The sequence below is a fragment of the Nymphalis io genome, chromosome 30 (genome assembly GCF_905147045.1).
Source record: "Nymphalis io chromosome 30, ilAglIoxx1.1, whole genome shotgun sequence".
NCBI classification, from domain to species: domain Eukaryota; kingdom Metazoa; phylum Arthropoda; class Insecta; order Lepidoptera; family Nymphalidae; genus Nymphalis; species Nymphalis io.
Window position 1 is genome coordinate 2521854 of NC_065917.1, and position 16746 is coordinate 2538599.

At 35.2% G+C, this 16746-nt stretch overlaps 1 protein-coding gene across 1 annotated transcript in view; it reads right to left on the minus strand.

Moving 5' to 3' along the window:
- Positions 1-13841, minus strand: part of LOC126779952 (uncharacterized) — a 30030-nt gene extending 16189 nt beyond the window's left edge. The window contains exon 1 of the mRNA XM_050504169.1: positions 13729-13841. The gene's annotated coding sequence lies outside the window, so the exon portion shown is untranslated. The remainder of the gene's footprint in view (positions 1-13728) is intronic.
- Between the last annotated feature and the right edge of the window lie 2905 nt (positions 13842-16746).

Genomic DNA, 16746 nt, shown 5'->3' on the forward strand with positions numbered 1-16746 from the left:
AGGTTATATTTTTGACATTTACATTTAAACGGAAGTTTTTTTTTTAATATCCCCGACAACGATCCAATCCTATAAGTTCTAATTTTAATTATTGTTTTTGTTATTTTTAATAGCTCCTAGTAATAAGTACTGTTTGTTTTTTACATAGCATTGTTTTTGAGGCGTAACTAAAATACTTCAATATACTCCTATTGTATAATATCATACTATTGTATTGTAGCGTATAGTATACAACATGAGGTCATTGTTTCAAAACATTTATTTACATAGCCATACATATTGTACATTACATTTTGTAGCCGAGATGGCCTAGTGGTTAGAACGCGTGAATCGTAACCGATGATCGTGGGTGAAAACCCGTGTGAGTACCACTGAATTTTCATGTGCTTAATTTGTGTTTATAATTCATCTTGTGCTTGACGGTGAAGAAAAACATCGTGAGAAAACCTGCGTGTCTTATTTCACTGAAATTCTGTTACATGTGTATTCTACCAACTCGCATTGGAGCAACGTTGTGGAATAAGCTCCAAACCTTCTCCTCAAAAAGGGAGGCCTTAGCCCAGCAGTGGGACACTTACACGCTGTTACTGTTCTTTATTGTATTTACATAAGAATTATCAGATCCGAGAAGTTAAATTAATATATTAAACATAACTCAGTTTATTTATAGTTTTTTTCTTTCATTCTTATTCTATTATGTACAACTTATTTGTCTGTACAATATTATCCAAACGATTTAAATGATAGATTTAAAAGCAAATAAACTATTTTTTTTTAAATTGTTACGTGTTCTATAAAGTGGTTTTTTATTTATATTTGAAGGATAACAATTACATATTAGTCCGTGTATTCTGTGCTGGAGATCCCATTCAAATAAAACATTAAAAAAAGTTTAAACTAAATTTTTTTTTAATATATATTTTTTAATATATTTTAATATATTCTACCAAAGGAAATGAAAAAAAGTTTACATGATAACATATCATAAGATTAAAAGAAAAAAATTATCCCGTTCCATTTTTAAAATGACTGGAAATAACTGACTGATGTCAACAGTCGACCCGGTGACCTGTCGATATTTTTACTTTTATCGACGCTGTAGTTGGTAAGGATTCGGGATGTATTCTAAAAATAATTTCTTATCGTCCTAACACGACTTTATGAGAATTTTACGTAAAGTTATTTTTTCCATGTAAAACATGGTGAGACCGACTACGGGGAGAAGAAAAAGGCGCTATGCGCCGCCGGGTCTAGGGGGTTCACAGTACCCGGGGTCCCCCGGGTACTGTGAACCCTCCCTAGAGAATGGATAGCATAGGCGGGCCGGCCGTCAGAGCGTCACGGTAGCATGCGAAAGTGATCACTTGGCGCTCCTCGTTAAGACCGAAAGCGCTGGTTTTTTAGCGGGTATGCCGATGTTCGGAGCGCACTCGGCGCCTTGGACACCGGGTAGGTACCACCCACTTATCAGATATTCTACAGCAAAACAGCAGAACTTGGTATTGTTGTGTTCCGGCTTAATGGGTGACTGAGCTAGTGTAATTACAGGCACAAGGGACACAATATGTTAGCTTCCAAGGTTGGTGGCGCATTGGTAATATAAGCGATGGTTAACATTTCTTTCAATGCCAATGTCTATGGGCGGTGGTGACCACGTACCATCAGGTGGCTCATTTGCTCGTCCGCCTACATCATCGAGTTACATCATCGTAATAAAAAACACGATATTGTTGATGTTAGCGACACGATTACAAGAACTCATACAGTATATTGGTTTAAGGTCTGATCCTTTTACACTGTACACACCTATAATTTCAGTCTGTATTTTATTGACATGTAATTAATCCAATATTTAACCCAGACAAATGTTACAATAAGTCAGTTGTAAGCTACTATTGTACCAAATAAGTTATGGTAAATAAAGTTTTTTTTTAAATGTTCGTGTGGTCTCTCACTTAAGTCAAGTCTTAATTTAAGCTTTAGAACCGGGCTACACATGCGTACATCCTCACTCTGTATTAAGCTGAAAGAATCCAGCCTGTGCTTAAATTATTCCAGCCGATGGACTATTTTTACTTATCCATATTCTATCTATCCTATTTTATAGATATTTTTGTATATTTACAGACGTGTCCATGCCTTTGTTTCTTCGTTTAATTGATTAACGGTTTTTTTTATTTTCATTGTTATTTAAAAAAAAAAATATTAGCAATGAGCTACAAATACTACATAACTACAATAAACCAAGCGAAAATAGTACAATAAAAATAGTCCAAGCGGCCACGATCGAACCTGCCACTTTACATCGCTACGGGCCTATAACCCATTGCTATTTACACTAACTTTGTAATTTGGTTTCAATCCCGCGCAAGTATAACTGAGCTCACCGCTTAGTTTCAATTTAAATTAAATTATCATGAGGGACGTCTTCGCCTTGAAAAGATACAATAAAAAAAATATTAAACTATCCACATCGAAACAATCAAAACAAATATCATAATCTTAATATTAAATAAATAAATAGTAATAAAAAAATATATTTGAAAACAAGCTTTTATATCCAACTAGTTTTCGACCGCGTATTAGGGAAGGTGTTAAGCTGTTTTCCCTTTGATGAGAGCTCCACCGAGCCACGAGCGAAGCAAAGCATAGGAGAGGCCGCGGATGCGTTATATCAACACGATCCCGCAGCCTCTCCGATCCGTGCCGAGGACGGCCATCGCAGTGGTTTTAGTGGGTAACAATCCCACATAACCCAGTTCCCCTCCTCATGGGAGCTGGGTACCTTTCTGAAGGTTTCCACACAGCTTGAAATAAAAAGGGATTAAGCAAGCACTATAAACGTGTGCTTAATTTGTGTTTAATCATCTCTTTGGTGTTGAAAAACTTATCTTATGTGTAACCAACCCGTAGCGTGATGGAATAAGCTCGTAACCTTCTCAAAAGTGATGGAAGCCTAAGTCCAGCTGTGGGACAATTACAGGCTGTTACTTTACTGTTTACATAGTCTTACTGTCACAAACTCCACAAGCACAGCTAGTTAATCATAAGCTAAGTATTTAAATCTAGAAATATTTTAAAATAACTTAAACGGCGTAACGGTTAAGTTATACCATAACTGTACTCTCATAATATCTAAGTGTGTCCCCATTTTAACACGTAGCACTTAGGACATTTTCATTCTAGATTACTAGAATATCAATTAAAATAATAATAGCAATCTATTCTTACAAACCATAAGTGAAAATTAAAATGAAGACTCAAAAGAAGAAACAAAAGAACTCTTTTAAAAATAATGAATAAATAAGTCTTTATAATAAGAAATACACAAATAACAAACAAAACAATCATTAATTACTTTAAAAGCGATCTAAACTAAAAATGTCAAAATTAATATTCTTCTTCCATGAAGGGCGATGACGCACTTTTTTTTAAATATATTTCGGCACAAGGAACTGATACATTCGGTCGAAGATTGTTAAGACGATATACAATAGCTGGCGGGGCCGACTATGTACAAGCGAAATAACTTTTTTTTTAAAATAAAATCAACACACAGAAAACATTGAAACAAACATTTTTAATTTCTATACATAATACATTATAATAATTTATATGTGTGATATAATTGATTTTTTTTATTTTATAAGTGTAATGTCATTCGATTGTATTATTGTAAATGCATATATATATATATACTTTAATACTTTATTGTACATCACACCACAAAGAGAAAAATACAAAACATGTATATTGCCTAATAAATGTACAATTATGGCATATAATGGTGTATCACACTGTACTAGTCTACTATTTTGTCATAAACGTCCCGAAAGAAGAAACTTATATTACTAGGATTCGTCAACGGCTTCGCCCGCGTACGGGGTGGGGGGGGGGATCAAGCAAGGGTTGGCCGGGTTCTGCGGCCTTATGTACTAGCCAGTAAACAAGGCAATCAACTAATGTTCTACATTCCAAAACTGTCACCTTGCATGTATTTTGAAAGCCTCACAGATAAGTATCTTTGCGGTAAAATCTGGTTTTCAGGGGCGAGCAATTTTAGCCATTACCTAAATTACTTTTATGTTTATACAGTAAATAAAAAAGGATATGTTTTTTTTTTTAATTTTTTGCTCAGAAATAATATCAAGCAAGTCCAGTCCGTTATGTTCACTTATTTCTTCTACCTTAAAGTTGAAATTACCAAAAATTATTTCATTCGCGAATGTCACAGACTATTAAAGATCTCGACCAATCATGGCGCGTCAACTCAAGGTCTAAACTGTTTATTTATCCTTCTGCCATTGTAATCGACTATAGTTAAGTTTATTAATAACCATTAATTTTTTATTTATATTAATATACATTTAGGAGATTCCTTGATCCTTACAACAGCGAAGTTAAAAAAAAAATACGCGCGAACAAAACCGCCATTTTGTTGATTGACAGGTAAAGTAATTCATTATTGGCGCGATTTGTGATTTGTTGAATGTTTTCAATTGTGTTATTTGGATTTTAAGTCATTGAGTGAGTTATTTACATTAATTTGTGTATGTAATGTCTTCTGGAGGCTAAATATATATAATAAATTATCTTGCACGAATATCAAAGAATCCTAACTCCACGGTTTTTTATTATATCATCCTATGGGATTGTTCTTCAATGTGGAAACGATACGAGCAGTCTTGCACAGTCCGCGAAGTATAGACACTATATTAGCTATTTTTAATAACATTTTATATATATTTAAATCAAAGTAAATTATTCTTATTTGAATAAATTTATTTTGAATTCGTATTTTATTAACATAAATATAAATACGAAATCTGACCGTTTCAGTCGTCGTCTGGTCATGAACGCGTCTAGCAAGAATTTGCCCTCATTTTTATATATAACGTGTCATACAGCTTGCACAATTTGATGTATAAATTTAGTAACGCCGATTGTAATGGTAGCTTGTCTGTTACTTGATTGTAAAGCTTTGTACGTCATCAGATATTCCACCGCTAGACAGAAATAATTAACTATATTATATTACAGTACAGCAGTAACAGCCTGTTAATGTCCCACTGCTGGGCTAAGGCCTCCTCTCCCTTTTGAGGAGAAGGCTTGGAGCTTATTCCACCACGCTGCTCCAATGCGGGTCGGTAGAATACACATGTGGCAGAATTTCAATGAAATTAGGCACATTCATCCTCATGATTTTATCCTTCACCGTAAAGCACGAGATGAATTATAATCACAAATTAAGCACAAATTTCAGTGGTGCTTGCCCAGGTTTGAACCCACGATCATCGGTTAAGATTCACTCGTTCTAGTCACCACCAGTCTATCTCGACTTTATTATATTATTTTATATAAATAATTCTTCTGTACATGTGTTAGTCACCAACTCCTAACCGTCTGGTCCGATTTGTATGAAATTTTGTGTGTATATTTCACTGGGATAACCATCCAGGAAGGATGGTTTGAAGACACAATTGAACCCGGTAGGTTTTTTTATATAAACCGGGAAAGCAAATGACTCCATCTGATGGTAAGTGATAGTGGAGTCCAAACGCGACGACGGCTAGTACAGTCGGGAAGAATGTTCTGCAGTAGCCGAGCCCGCCTTGCCCGCCAGCAAGATGCCTCTTCACGCCTCGTGTGAAGGAACTCAGGTTGTAAGAGGAGGAGAACACGTGTGCTAGTAACGAATTCCATTTTTGGCGGTGGCGCTGTCGTGTCACCAAATGAAAAAATGACTGTATGGTAGGACGACGCCTCCTTTTCCGCTGGTATTATCATAAATATCTAACATTTTTAATATAAGTATATATGTGTTTATGAAATCACGCAAAACGGTTAGTGATTTGAATATTTGGAATAGAGATATGCCTTAATAACAACAAGCTTCGCACACGCGGGAAAAGTCGCAGGCGCGAGCTGGTCAGCTAAGTTAGTCAAATAAAAATGCAAATAGATTTGAACTGCTGGAGTATTTTGACCAAGGTGCACTACTATTGCCGCTTTGCGATTTTAAAATTTTATATTAAATATTTTTGCCTATATGATGTTATTCTAAAGGTTACACGCAATACCTGGGTCCGAACCCCGAGTAGATAAGAAAAATTTATTATTAATATTTTTTTTGTTAAGAAATTGTGTACTATAGTTAAATGTACCGCAAATGGCTAGCCTTCTTCTTCAAGAGGTACTTCTTTGGCACAGTACTTGAAAGCCCTGCTTTTAAAACCTGATAAAGTAAAATATACACATATCTACATTTCATCCCTAACACGTAAACCCTCCCCAATTTCAATTAATTTCTCATCTCAATTAACAAGCACATAAGACTATTAAAATTGGAGTTTATCTAAAAAGTTCCTTTGCCTCGATTTGACTGACTCGGATTAAATTGTCACTGTCAAAAAAATTGAGTTGTAACCTCTTTGGTAAAATATTAAATTCGTGCTGTCAAAAAAAAAGTCAACCTCTTTGTTAAAATCGACCTTAAATTCGAACATAATCTAGAAACATTTCCTTGTAATACTGTTACGTAATATATAAGTTTATTATATAACACGTAATTGCCAAAGTATTGCATTGAGTTAATTCAATCGCCATTTCTTAACCGACATTCACGATCGATACATGCGAAAATACAATTTTTTCTTATATTTAATTAACCTTAAAAACGTAACGATAATGACACGAATAAAATTGTTACCGTTTTTAATTGTGAATATTCGAATGGCCGCGTTTTTAAAATGAGGTTACATTTGTTTCAAATATTTATCAATAGATGGCGCTACTAATTAAACTCCTATTTATAATCCGCAAAAATAAAAAGATAAGAATTATTAAGCATTAAATACATACAAATAGAAATAGGTACTATGAAAATCATGACCGCGTTAAATGGTGGCAAAATTTTCTAGCAGCATTTTTCCTTTGAATCACAATTCCGATCCTCTGGGTGAACAATGAACCAGCTCTCCTGTCACCAGTAGAGGCAATAAGACTAGACATTATATTTTTAATAAAAGTTTTTCTACTATTACTCCAAGGTCCAAGCGTTTCAACTGCAAACGGACCAAGTTTTTTTATATAGAATAGGAAGGCGGACGAGCATATGGGCCACCTGATGGTAAGCGGTCACCAACGCCCATAGACATTGGCATTGTAAGAAATGTTAACCATCGCTTACATCACCAATGCGCCGCCAACCTTGCGAACTAAGATTTTATGTCCCCTGTGCCTGTAATTACACTGGCTCACTCACCCTTCAAACCGGAACACTACCACTGCTGCTGCTTTGCGTAATGCTGCTGCTGCTGTACTGCTGCTGTTTTGCGGTAGAATATCTGATGAGTGGGTGGTACCTACCCAGACGAGCTTGCACAAAGCCCTACCACCAGTAAAAATAGATTAGAATAGAAAATATAATTAGGAACAAAAGACGAATAATTAATGTATATTATTTGATCTTAGAATCCGACTGGTGAGCGAGTCATTTTTGATACGCGCGTTGACTTTGCTCAATGGTGTCCTGGCTTAGAATACAAGCCTCGACTTGTTTAACTCATCCATCATGGAATGCCATCCCATTGAAATATGGGAGTAAGGAAATACAATGTATCTATAAGCGCGTACACTTGTAATAATAATAATAATAATATCCTGGGACATTATTCAACCACGGTCATCTGATCCCAAGCTAAGCAGAGCTCGTACTGTGGAAACCGGACAACTGATATAATACATATACTACTTTTCTTTTGTAAATACATACTATATTGATAATTATATACTTGTGTAATATAATATGTCCGAGATGAGATGGCCCAGTGGTACGTGAATCTTAAGCGTTGATCGTGGGTTCAAACCCGGGCAATCGCCACTGAATTTTCATGTGCTTAATTTGTGATTATAATTTATCTCGTGCTTTACGGTGAAGAAAAACATAGCGAGGAAACCTCCATGTGTCTAGTTTCCACATTTGTATTCCATCAACCTGCACTAAAGTAGCGTGGTGGAATAAGGTCCAAGCCTTCTCCTCAAAAAAAGGGAGGAGGATTTAGTCCAGCAGTGGGACATTCACAGGCTGTTACGAACGGATAATATATCCTGCGCAGTTGGCTAATCTCTCTTGAGATTGGCCGCCGTGGCGGAAATCGGTCAGAATGACATCGTCATCATCACCAAGACAACGAAGAAGGATTTTTGAAATCACAGACAGACACTTCCATTTTAATTTATTTGTATAGTTATCCACACGTGTTTGCTATTGTGAAAATCGTTGCGTATTTAAAAGGTTTCAACTTAAATATACGTAAATAATATATATATTTTTTTAATTCACACACGGCCATCTGATCCTGAAATATGTATTTATAAAAGAAAAATAGTGTATGTATGTAGTATATCAGTCGTCTGGTTTCCATAGTACGAGCGTACGAGCTCTGCTTAGTTTGGGATCAGATGGCCGTGTGTGAATAATGTACCAAGATATTATTATGTAAGGAATGACAGTAACGGCACCAATGAACATGTGGTGGTGACCACTTATCACCCTACCTACTATTACAAATATCAATAGTGAATTCAAAATGGACGCTTTAAGTGAAACATTTTATAATAGTGTGTATTTTAAAACAATGGTCGACGTTCGCTTGCATATTAATTCATATTTGTAATTTTAATTACACTGTAAGCATATCACATGGCGATTTTTAGTTTCATTCTAAGAATTAATATGCCTTTATAACGAAACTCGCCCGCGGCTTTTTAAGGGGGGGAGGGGGGTGGTGTATTTGGTAAAAAAGCTAGACCGCCTGTAAATGTCAAAAATTTTGCCTACCACAGGCGAGAAGCCGAGATGGTCCAGTGGTAAGAACGCGTGAATCTTAACCAATGGTCATGGGTTCAAACCCGGGCAAGCACCGCTAAATTTTCATGTGTTTAATTTGTTATTATAATTCATCTCGCGCTTGACGATAAAGGAAAAAATCGTGAGGAAACCTCCATGTGTCTAAATTCACTGAAATTCTGTCACATGTGTATTCCACCAACCCGCATTGGAACAGCGTGGTGGAATAAGCTCCAAACCTTCTCCTCAAAAAGGGGAGGGGGCTTAGCCCAGCAGTGGGACATTAACAGGCTGTTACTGTACTGTACAGGCGAAAATTTGCTTACGATAAAAGAGTATAGAATTTCAATAGCTTATAATATTTCCCTTAGGTGTGAGTATAATTCAACTGAAATTCTGAATAATTTATCAACAAAAATTTTAAGAACTAAATCGAAACACCGCAAAAACGGTCGTGAAATATAATAACTATAACATTTCAATAATATATGCATCGAAGTAATCACAGAATAGCTTTGCTATTTACCATCTACATATATACTTTTAAAGATTAGCGACTGTTTAGATAAACATTGATTTATCTCTTTCATTCATGATACATTTGACACTCGAAAGAAGAAGACGGCATCGTTTAATCATTGATATGTCCAAGAGCGTTACAATATCCTAACAATGAAATCGTAAGTCACAATTTCATGATTTATTATCAAATCATTATTAAAACTCTCTCTAACCGCATCACATTGTGTATTAACTATAGAGTGTAATCTTCGATCTTATGAAGAAAATTGTTCACCATTTAAACTATATCAAACGAATAGAGAATCTTGCCATCGCGATGTAGAAATCTTTCAGTTATTACGTAACGCCATCTAGTATTCAAAGGTGGAATTACAATGTACTCATAAAGTACTTATACATCGTATCTGACTCATGAAATGTTGACACCTCTTTTATACGTGACATTGGCAGAATATTTTGCGTTCGACTAACGTAAATGACGCCAGAAAAAGAAACAAAAGCACATCCGATTTACGGTGATACGCTATTTTGATCCTTTGTACTTTATTAACAACCGAAGTTTAAAGAGGGATGTCGAAATTTAAAAAACTAAGATGTGGGCCGCACACAGATAATAAATTATTTTTAAAATTAAATGAAATGTCTTTAGTCTAGTGGTCTTGTCTAAGGTACAAAAGTATTGTTCCTAATACTTTTGGGCTTTGTGCAGGGCGGACAAACGAGCAACCCAATAGCAAGTGCTCACTGCCCATAGATATTAGCGAAACATTAAACATTCATTACAATGCTAATGCACCACCAATCATGGTAACTACGATGTAATGTCCGTTGTGCCTGTTACACTGGCTCACTTCCCTTCAAACCAGAACACAACAATACTAATTGGCTTGACGGTAGAATCTGATGAGTGGGTCCTACCCAGACTTGCACAAAGCCCTACCAAACAGTAAAATTAGGAGTGCGTAATATTTTGCTATTGTGAGCGTGTATCCTTTATATAATCATTATATACATATATTGAAATATGTATATAATGGTATATATAGATATATATGAAACGAGAAACTTAGATATTGTATATATATCATGTAGAACTTTTATCGCCATCTTGAACGTAGACTAATATTGTTTTTTTTTCGTTCGTCTGTTCGGCTCTCAGTCGTAAAACGAAATGTTACGATTGAATAAATTTTGTTGCTTTTATTATGCTCTGTATTTTAAGTCTATACTACTATCCACCTGCCGTTGAACGTTGTTGAGATATCGAACGAGAAATTAAAAAATTAAGGGACTTGTCTATGCTCTTTTCTTTTACGTAATATATAATACAAATATTCGTATATCATGTTACTTTAATATACTGCCTCGTTGGTCTAGTGGCTTGATGTAAGGCCGCAGACCCGGAGATCCTGGGTTCAATTCCCAGGTCGGGCCAGTAAAAAGTTATTGGGTTTTTCTGTCAGAAAATTCTCATTAGCATCCCGGAGTCTGGAAGTTGGAAGTGTGTAGTGTACACACTTCCAACTTCCAGACTCCGGGATGATCGTGCCTCGGAAAGCATGTAAAACCGTTGGTCCTGCGCCTAAACTCTTTCCGATCGTGTCGGATTGCCATCCCATCGAATTATGAGAGTGACGGAAGAGAGAGTGCACTTGTATTCGCACATACTTGTGCACTATAATATCTCCTGCGCAGTTGGTTAATCTCTTTTGAGATTGGACGCCGTGGCCGAAATCGGTCTGGAAGACATTATTATTATTATATTATTATTTTAATATCAAGTGAAGCCTTTCTTAGCCCCCTTTATGATTTCATAAATCAGCGTTCTCAACATCGACGTAATGACTGGACTGTTACTCTTTATACAATTCCAATCAAGCAGTAGACAAATAAACAACTCTGACCTTCAATTGATACCATTGGTCGACATCTCGAATCTATGGTTTTAATTATTCGCTATAAAAATCATTTTGAATGGCAAGTTGCTATCGAATTTTGGAAGTAAAACTAAAGTGTGTATAAGTAGCTAAGTGTATAGTGTTGTGTTATATATAGAGATGTATTAATCGAGAACTGTTCGTAGTGCGTAATACAGCGGAGGTATTAGCGAATCGTATGGAATATGTAAATATAAGGTTTGTTTATCTTTACTCTCATCAATTGCAATAGGCTTCAAATACTTGTAAATATCTTTATAGTAATTTTAATGCATTTGTAGAACGCTAACGATCACCATTGTTATCACAGTACAGTAACAGCCTGTGAATGTCCCATTGCTGGGCTAAGGCCTCCTCTCCCTTTTTGAGGAGGTGTGGAGCTTATTCCACCACGCTGCTCCAATGCGGGTTGGTGGAATACACATGTGGCAGAATTTCAGTGAAATTAGACACATGCAGGTTTCACGACGTTTTCCTTCACCGTCAAACACTAGATGAATTATAATCACGAATTAAGCACATGCAAATTCAGTGGTGCTTGTCCGGGCTTGAACCGAGATGGTCCAGTGGTAAGAACGCGTGAATCTTAACCGGAATTTTAAACTGTTTTTATATAAGAAATAATTTTGATTCACTTGTAAAATATAGTAAAGCTTAGTGATATTTTGATACGTGTGTCCTTCAAATGTTATAATTATTATAGTCAATGTCACTTTGCGACATATTACATTCGAGTTCTACGCTGTATTGTTGTGTATTACGCAGCACGTTACTTTATTAAAAAAACTATTATAATTATGCGAAATACATTAATGAAATGTTTACATAATGAAGAATTCAAATATAATTCCATTAATAATAATGTCCTCCAGACCGATTTCGGCCACGGCGGACAATCTCAAGAGAGGTTAGCCAACTGCGCAGGAGATATTATAGTGCACAAGTGTGCGCGCAAACACAGGTGCACTCTCTATTCCCTAACTCTCATAATCCGATGGGGCGGCAATCCGAAACGGCCGAAGAGTTTAGCCGCAGGAACAATGGCTTTACGTCTTATCCAAAGCATGAGAGTGTACATACTTCCAACTTCCAGACTCCGAGATGATACTGAAAATTTTCGACAGAAAACTTAATAACCTTTTATTGGTCCTACCTGGGATTTGAACCCAGGACCGCCAATCTGTAAGGATGCAGACTATCTAGCCATTAGACCAACGAAGCAATAATTCAATTATTGTATAACTAACGACCAATTCTAGTTATCAGACCTTGCTGTGACGTCATACTTTCTTGAATACAATTGCACATAAATATAACACAAGCATCCACCCGCGGCCTAACCCGCGCTTTAGGGGGAGCGGGCAGATGTTAGCTATAAAAATTATTTAGTAAATATCCTCCTTGGTGTTCATACTTACATTACACCAAATTTCTTCAATATCAGTTCAGTGGTTTAGCCAGAAAACACATACAGGGTTACTTTAGCATTTATAATATTGATATAGATAATAAATATAGTTTCCACTAGCTTCCACCCGCGGCTACTCCCGCGTGTGTCTATACACACGCCCACTCTATAGTGGGGTAGGAGTTAAGTAGCCTGTGTTAAATGATATAAGGATTTTTTGCATGAAAGATAAAGAATGATACATCCTTAAAAACTTTCACGTTTATAATTAGAAGGATTATAATGTTAACTTATATACACTAGTTAATCTTCCAGTCTTCGAGCGGGTAGATGTTAAAAAAAATGTATTTTGGATAGGTTTTGTGAGCGTCTACGTTTGGAGTAACTGTGACAAATTTCAGGTCAATCGGACGGATAGTTTAGGAGATCTCGTGATGAGTGATATTTCGCTTATATATATAATTGTGAAAGCTCAAGAAAGCTTATATATGCAACATAAGTTTATTGTGTAACGTGAACATCTGCTAAGGGATTTTTGGACTTAATATCGTATCTTTGTATGAATTTTACGCGTTCGAAGTTAAACCGGACAGATAATAATTACATTTTAATTTAACGTTATATGTATATTAATAAACTATATTTATTATAGTTATATAATAACAATTATTATAATTATATTTTTTTTTATCTGGTATCTATTATTTATCAATATAGTTATATTGCTGAAGAATGAAATCATTATGTTATTTAAAGTTACTTAAAAAATATATGTAATATTTTTATTATAATTTATATTTAATTAGAAAATAGTTATAACGTTCTGTGGTAAATAAAAAAAAACACATTCTAAATTTAAAAAGGACGTCAAAAGTTAAACCCTAAACAGTCAACATTTAAAAAAATTAAAAAGAAAACGACCGTAGAATGTCTAAAGTGCCACCAATTAAAAGGGATTAAAGGAAATTGCAATTCAACTAATACATATATACAAAAAACAATAAACTCACCGCAAATATATTCAATATATATATTTATAACACATCACTAATTAACTTTTTAATTTATTGTTTTAACGTAAATAAGCAACTTGTTCGTGTTAAATGCACGTGTGACCGCGACGGCGGTTTTTGCTCGACTAAACAAAATTCAACAACCGTTATTCTTGGAGACAGGATTGTAGCATGACTTGCGCGTGCTGCATCTTTGTTTTCTTTTTTTTTTAAGTTTAATATTTTATGTCGAATATGGCGTTGTTTTTTTATAATATATATTGATTGTTTATAAGTGTAATGTTATAAAGTCTGTAAATGTCTGGGCTGGGCTAAGGCTCTTTTTGTGGAGAAGATTTGGAGCGTTTTTCATCACGCTATTCCAGTGCGGATTGGTGGATAAACATGTGATAAATTTCCATTCGACGTGTTTCCTTACGATGTTTTCCTTCACCGAATGCGAGATTAATTATAAATCATTAATAAAGCACAAAATTTGAGAAATGTTTAACTGTGTTTGAACCCGCAATCATCAGTAGAGCTTTGTGCAAGCTCGTCCGGGTAGGTATCATCACTCATCAGACATTCTACCGCAAAACAGCAGTACTTGGTATTGTTGTGTTCCGGTTTGAAGGGTGAGTGAGCCAGTGTAAGGGACAAGGGAGATAACATCTTAGTTCCCAAGGTTGGTGGTACATTGGTGACCACTTACCATCAGGTCACCCATATACTCGCCCGCCTTCTTATTCTATAAAAAAAGATTCAAGTATTTTAACCACTGAAGAATCTTGAAATTAAATGAATTATCGTCTGCAATAATTATATTTATTTTCAATTTGATTTAACACAATTTTCCCTGTGACGGAATTTCAGTAATGGCGGTTAAACATATGCCATGTTTTTGCTATTATTATTATTTGAACGAGAAGGTGGTCCAGGATAGCGAAAGAAGTGTTGTATAAACAATATTTATTAAACAAGCAGAGTAACCGCCCTGCTCAAGTTCAACAACAATTATGATCGTTCATTTTTTTTTCCTGAATGAATGTGTGCTGTTGGCCCTATTGGCCTTTACAGCGTTCATTGTAAATACATCGCTATTTATACAAAAGTAAAATCATTTTAATGTCGGTAGTTGTAAAAATCATATCACGAAATTAAATAACATTGAAACAATTTATAATCAACTGAAATTAAATAAATATTAGTTTATTCTAAATTATATACGCGTTGGTCGTAGCGTTGTGTTTAACATATTTGATTGAATAAATATATAAATCGGTGTATCAGTAGCGACATTAGGTAATTACATCTTAAATAATAATTCAAATATTTTTAAAATTAACGGCGCTCCGTCGATGACGTTCAACCACAAGATGGCTGCCCGTTTGACATACGTCAAAGTGACATAACATCAAAAAGGATGCAATCACTCTCGTCTAAATATTGAGTCTCGATAGATGACGGCGCCACAGTCTCGCTGTTTTAATTTTCAATTAATACAGGACCGCAACAATGTTCAAACTTCCAACTTGCAGACACTTGCTACTAAATATCTTCAACAGATAAACCCAATAACTTTATTATCGGCCTCAATGGGTCTGAACGAAGAATATCGGGGTTTGCGACCTCATATCTAGTCACCAGACGGACGACACAATTAAATAAAGGAAAAACCACGCGGCCCGTGTTGTACTATGAATTATATACATCGAAATAATCATTTAGCGAACGTTTATACTTCATTGGTTAAAAAAAAACCACGGGATAAAAACCTTGCATGTACATTTGAATGTATAGTGATAAATTATTTAATATTTCACATATATATTCAAGGGGAATTTTGGGGGACATAAATAATTATTATAACGACTAGTATACATCTATACCTTGTCATACTTTTTTTTCTTGTATTTGTATCTCAAAAGGCGAGTTGTCGCCTTTGCTAGATCTTATCTTTACTATATTAATGTGTATCCATGTTCCATGAGCCGAGATGACCTAGTGGTTAGAACGCGTGAATCTTAACCGATGATCGTGGGTTCAAACCCGGGCAAGCACCACTGAATTTTCATGTGCTTTGTAAGAAATGTTAACCATCGTTTACATCACCAATACGTCACCAAACTTGGGAAATAAGATGTTATGCCCCTTGTGTCTATAGTAACACTGGCTCACTCACGCTTTAAGCCGGAACGCAATAATACTAATCGTAAGTATTGCTGTTTACCGGTAGAATATCTGACGAGTGGGTGGTACCCACCTTGTGCAGATGGGCTCGCACAAAACCAACAAATGAAATCATCTATCATACTTATATCGCTCTCTTTCTATCTTTATTATCACACGATACACTACGCACGGCGCGAGTTATTTAGAGGACAGTATTTGTGAAAGTAGTAATACTCTTGGGATGTGTAAACAAAAACATTTGCAATTGTTAACCTGTTTAATTTAATGCTATTAAGTGCCCGATAAATGTCATACTTTAAGCCTTCTTCGTAATTTATTGATATAATAAATTCTAGTAGATATACTTTCATGAAATAGCGTTTTTTTTTTAATTATTCATTAAACTGATTATAATTTTTTTTTAAATGTCAGAAGTGACATTTTAGTTTCTATTTTTTATGTTAGAGGGGGCAAAGAGGTACAGAATATTTTGCGCTCAAATAGGGTTAGGGCTCATAGATACACGGAAGAAAAATAAAAAAAAACTGATCTGTCAGAATTGACAGATCAGTGTTCAGCCAAAAAGCCGCTTACAATGAAATCGTTTAGCGGCTTTTCAGTTATATTCAAATTTCTCTATTTCTATCATTATTGAATTGAAATTCGAAACTAAGATTAAGGAAATTAACTGGCACACATTCCGAATCAATGGTGAGGTTACAACGACGTCAAATGCAAACTCATAATTATATTACATATGTATATTTTCATTAAAAATCCTGATACATTGTGATACCTGAAAAACATGGCAGGCACATTAAAATAGCATTAATACAAATTAAAGATTATGATAAAGGCATAGAC